Genomic DNA, 6000 nt, shown 5'->3' on the forward strand with positions numbered 1-6000 from the left:
ATGTACTCCATCCTTGTTTTCCTGAGACAACACCGCACCAACCCCCACCGAAGAAGCATCAACCTCAACCAAAAACGGCTTAGTCACATCAGGCTGCATAAGGATGGGAACAGAGGTGAACCTCTCCTTTAGAAACACAAAAGCTTCAATGGCCTCAGAAGTCCACTGAACCGCATTAGCACCTTTCCTGGTGAGATCGGTCAGCGGTTTGACAATAATAGAAAATTTTTTTATGAATTTTCTGTAATAATTGGCGAAACCCAAAAACCTCTGTATCGATTTCAAACCAATAGGCCTAGGCCATTCCTGCACAGCTTGAACTTTAACCGGGTCCATCTCAAAACCTTCACTGGAGATAATGTAGCCCAAAAAACTAATTCTCTGTACAGCGAACTCACATTTCTCCAGCTTAGCAAAAAGCGAATTGTCCATTAATAACTGTAATACCTCACGTACGCTCCGCCAATGAGACTCCAGATCCGGCGAATAAATCAAAATGTCATCCAAATACACAACCACATTTTTGCCGATTAAAGGTCTAAGGATATCATTAATAAGATTCTGAAAAAATGCTGGAGCATTGGTGAGACCAAAAGGCATAACCAGATTCTCAAAATGACCCACAGGAGTGTTAAAAGCAGTCTTCCATTCATCACCCTCCTTCATGCGCAACAAATTGTATGCCCCCCGGAGATCAATTTTAGAAAACCACTTGGCCCCCACTAACTGGTTAAATAAATCAGGAATCAATGGCAGTGGGTAAGGATTGCGTACAGTAATTTTATTAATCTCACGAAAGTCCAGACAAGGACGTAAACCGCCATCTTTTTTTTTTACAAAAAAAAATCCAACAGCCACAGGAGACTTGGAAGGCCTAATGTGACCGGCGGCCAAGCTTGTCTGTATGTATTCTTCCAAAGCCTTTCTTTCAGGAATAGTAAGATTAAATAAACGACTCTTAGGAAGAGTCGCGCCAGGGACAAATTCAATGGTACAATCATAGTCTCTATGGGGAGGCAAAACCTGCGACTCCTCCTCAGAAAAAACTCTCCAAAAATCCTGAATAGGTACAGGCAATTCCCCTCTAGCCACAGCAGTATTGTTCCCATTACAACACTTGTCATAACACTTAGGGCTCCAGGACTTAATTTCATTGGTAGACCAATCCAGTACAGGATTGTGCAATTTTAACCAGGGTAACCCCAATATTACTGGAGAAGGCAAATTATCCAATACCACCAAATCCAAATTCTCTTGATGAATACCATTAATAGTGAGGGGAAATTCACAGACCTTGTGAGTAACACTCTTCAAGGGAGAGCCATCGACAGAAACCACAGCAATAGGGGATGACAAAGTTTTAGGTTCTAATCTAAGTTTTTCCAAGAATCCCCCATCAATCACATTCAGAGTAGATCCACAATCCACAAATACCCGAAATTCAATTAATTCATCCTGAGCAGCAGTAGTGGCAGATAGGAATACTCCCTTAGAATTTAAACAGGCAATACGAGCATGACTGACCATTTTATTTCTTTCTTCTTACGAAGCACACAGCTCTTAATAAAATGACCAGAATTTCCGCAATAGAAACACAAGCCTTCAGAAAGTCGGCGGTCTTTTTTCTGAGAGCGGGGTGCCATCGCCCCAATTTCCATCGGCTCTCCATTCTCAGCACAGAACCTCTCAGGACTCGAAGCTGACATAGCAGAGGATTTGCTCTCATTAAACCTTTCACGCAGTCTCCTGTCCACCCGTATAGCTAATTGCATTGCCTCCTGCAAGTTTCCAGGTGTGGGATAAGCAATCAGTAAATCCTTTACCCTTTCACATAGCCCTGCAAGAAACAAGCTTTTCAAAGCAGAATCGTTCCACCCCACCTGGGCAGACCACCGACGGAAGTGAGAACAATATTTTTCCACATTACCTGATCCCTGCCTCAAACGTCTTAATTCAGACTCAGCAGATGAGACACGATCAGGATCATCGTACAACAAACCCAAAGCAGAAAAAAAACAATCCACTGATCTAAAGCACGGATCGCTAGGTTGGAGAGAGAAAGCCCATCCCTGAGGATCTTTGCGCAAAAGTGACATTATGATCCCTATGCGCTGTGATTCATCACCAGAGGATCCGGGTCTCAAACGAAAATATAATAGACAAGCATTTTTAAAAGAAAAAAAATCTTGTTGTTTGCCAAAAAATAGATCAGGCAGACGTACCTTAGGTTCCACAAAATGCGCTCCAGAACAGCTGCTCACGTGTTGTTGGAGCTTGGTCACCTCCAGAGAGAGTCCCTGCAAGCGTTGAGCCAAATCTTGCACCGAGACCATGATGGAAAACTGGAGGTCTTTCCTTAGAGAATTTTTTTTTTTTTTTTTTTTTTTTATTGCTGGAATTACTGTTATGATCTGCTACAGAGACTAAGGAAAGAAAGGAGATCTATCCCTACAATAGAACTAAACTAGATCCCTACGATGTAACGGGGAACCTGATCCTGCGATCAGAACCGCTAAAGTCCTCGGCTAGTCTGAACGCAGACATATAGATGTGAGGGAGGGATCCCTACAAGATCTAGGGACTGGGAAAAGTTGGACACCTCCTAGCAGAAATAGTAGCAGTCAAAGACAAACACACAACAAAAAGGCATAGGGGTCAGAAGACCTAGCAAAACTAACAGAGAACGGCAACAGAGCAACAAGCTAGCTCAACAGTAGTAAATACAAATGAAGTCCAGGAGGGCGGAGCCGGATTAAATAGGCAAAATGGTCATGTGACCAGCAAACTAAAAAAAACCTAACAGGAGAGTTGTAACACGCTTGGTGGAGAGCATTCTGGCCGTGACGGGGCGGGCTCCGAAGGGTCCATGCAAAGGCTGTGCCGTCCCTACAGGTGTGGTTTGTTTAGCAGTGATTCACCCGCCGCATCAGGTGTCTTCAAAAATGGCTCGGCGCAGGGTCTCCTGCAGGCTAAACCCTTCATCGCGGTAATGTGACAGAAAGAGCAAGATGGACCCGTAACTTGGGGGTGGAGCGAGACGTCCAGGGGTGAATGAAGGAAGAGGGTGAGATGGTTGCCAGTGACTTTGAGCTGCTCTTCAGGGGGGAGGGTCGTGTTGCTTGCAAAGGTCTTCTGCTTGGGGTTACCAGTGGTTGCCTCCAGCCACCCGGGAGATGCTGGTCCTGGTGAAAAGGAGCCTAGTATTAAAAGTAAATAAGCAACAATGCTGGAGGCCCACGGTGATCAGAAGGATGCTGGTATTTTGCAGAGATGAAATAGCGCAAGAGAGAAAGCAAATGAAAAAAAGAAAAGAGAATGAATGTGTGCACTTGTGAAAGGGAATGGAAAAAAGGCATAGAAGAGAGTGCCCCCTGCTGGTGGAAGGAAGGAAAAAGCAAAAGCCTACAGCACCTGGTATTCCCAGGCGGTCTCTGTTAAATGGTTAATTATGGAAATTCATTTGGAATGTTAATCGATAATCATTTTTCTGAGTTCTATGCCTCAGCCATCGTGTCTAGTTGACATGCGATATTTGTGTGTGTATTTTTGGTTCACTACCATATGTAGAACAGGTGTCCATACGACTGGCTATAAAAGCCCATGGTACAGAAAGGGGGGGCTCTCTTGCTCTGCCCACCCCACAAGACACAGAATCTTCATGCTGAGAAGCAGATGACATGTAGGTCTGGACACATGCTGGACAAAGACATGATTTACCAGCCAGGATCCAATCAAAGATGGGTGAATCTCAACAATTAAGCTAATTATGGACAAATGGACAATTACTTTATAACTAATTATTGTATGTACCTGCTGCAATCTGATTCTTTTTAATGGACAATCCAAGAATAAATAGATACACTTTTTTATAAGAATATCGTGATATTGATACTTTGAGAAGTCCTCAGTAGAAAAAAATAATACAGGAAGAGTATTATTTTACAATGGTGAGCCAGCCAGTCCTGTTTTTTTGTTTTTTAAATTAAGTAAGTGAATTTCTTCCGTGAACAAGGGGGGAGTCCTGACGAGCTGAACAGCTGTTGTTCACGTGTCAGTAAATTCACTAGTTTGTCACGAGAAGCATAAAGGACCTACAGACTGAGGAAAGACAGGAAAAAGAGGTACTAACAAGGAACAGAATCACACAGGAAAAGAATCAGACAAACTGAAGACAGGACGTGCTGATAAAGAGAAGCCAAGGAATCTTAAGGTAAGCAAAATATGGATATAATTTCTTCTTTTGCTAAACAAAGTAATATTAATTTCAAAGTTAATATAGGAGATGACATAGAAGTTTTGTGGCTCAGTTTATACAAAGAATGTGAATTGCAGAATTTACAGTTAACTTCTAAATTGGTAAATAGAGACAAACAGAAATTGAGAAATATTCTACATTTGGTAGATTTTTTTCATAGTCTTGTGTTAGAGATTTCTAAGCAGGAAAATAGTGTAGAAGTGTCAGACGGTGATACTGATTCTGACTGTAATGTGGAAAATGAACAAGAAGTAAGACACGTGTCTGTAACTGAAGGTGACCTTGGGTCTGACCAAGAGACGGACATACAGAAACCTGACATGGGAGGAGACATGACTGACATACGAGAAACCGACATACTAGGTGATGTGGGAGGAGACTTGAGTGACGTAGGAGGAACGGACGTAAAAGAGCCACTAAAAATATCAGAGAATTCTGGAATTACCCAGGCTCAACTCCAAATTAAAATGAGGAAAAATTTGCTGAAATTATACAAAATCATGCCAAAATATGATGTCAAAATCCATGCCTGTAGAAATTCAGAGACATTTGAGAGCTTCTCTGATACGTTTGATTTATCCAATGAGGAGAGGAATCAATTATTTAAAATATGGATTCCTGTGACATTGTCCAGACGTTTACATTTAATGCCCTGTGAAAATGACTCTCCTAATGGATGGGAAAATGATTCGGACAGATTAAGATATTTGATTTATTGTGTCACAAAGGATTTTCCCAAAATAGAAGATCTGCAGAAACTAAGGATTGGTAGGAAGGAATGTACATATACATTCATGTCCATATTTGAACGGTTGTACAAAGCTCTCATCAAAAATGGAAAAGTACAACATATGATAACAACTTTTGTACAAAAATTCAAATTCCTAAATTCAGTTTCCCAAGTTATGGCATCACAAAAAAATTCATTATTTGAATGTGCGCAGATGCTGGATTTTGTTAGAAAACATGAGAATCGTGAAAAGAAAATAAATCAAGCTAAATTTATAAAACCAGGAAAGGTAAAATCTTACCAAAAGCCAATATCAAACTCTCCTAGACTGAGTCATCCCCATAGTGAACTCTATCAAATACGAAGAAGATTTCATATATGTTATAAGCCATATCAGCCAGTGCAAAGATCCATCTCTCCACAGAATGAGTTAATTCTCAGTCAGAACTGTGATTCTCTAAAAAGGAAAATGGCTGAAACTGATGGACAGAGACAGGTGAGACGACCAACTCACAGTGACGTCATGGAATATGGACAGAAGAACAGGCAGTTCTCTGAGGTTTTGAAGGATAGAAAAATGTCTTTCCTAAATTGGGCGTTCCTGGAGATATTTGAGAGAGACAGAAGATTTGGTTTAGGGAGTGGCTAAGGAAAAACTGTAATTATAATGTTGTATCAAAATGTAATACAATGTCTCAATATTTATTTATAATCTTATACAGTAAAATTGTAGTTACATAGTTTGTAATAGTTCATATATATATATATATATATATATATATATATACACTTGTCTAAGTAGAGATTGCGTATAATTGTATTTATATATACGTTTATAAAATATATATATATATATTAATTTATAAATTAGAACTTCATATATATAAATTTAAGTAGCAATATTTTGAATTACATTAGAACCAACCAATATATGTATAAGATATTTAAATAATTCTGTTTCTGTATGAATTTGATATTTAATTTTATTTTCTTATATTTCCTTAGAGTTTTCATT

The sequence above is a fragment of the Phyllobates terribilis genome, unplaced genomic scaffold (genome assembly GCF_046119375.1).
Source record: "Phyllobates terribilis strain yellow unplaced genomic scaffold, ASM4611937v1 Scaffold_4__5_contigs__length_816908805, whole genome shotgun sequence".
Taxonomy (NCBI): Eukaryota; Metazoa; Chordata; class Amphibia; order Anura; family Dendrobatidae; genus Phyllobates; species Phyllobates terribilis.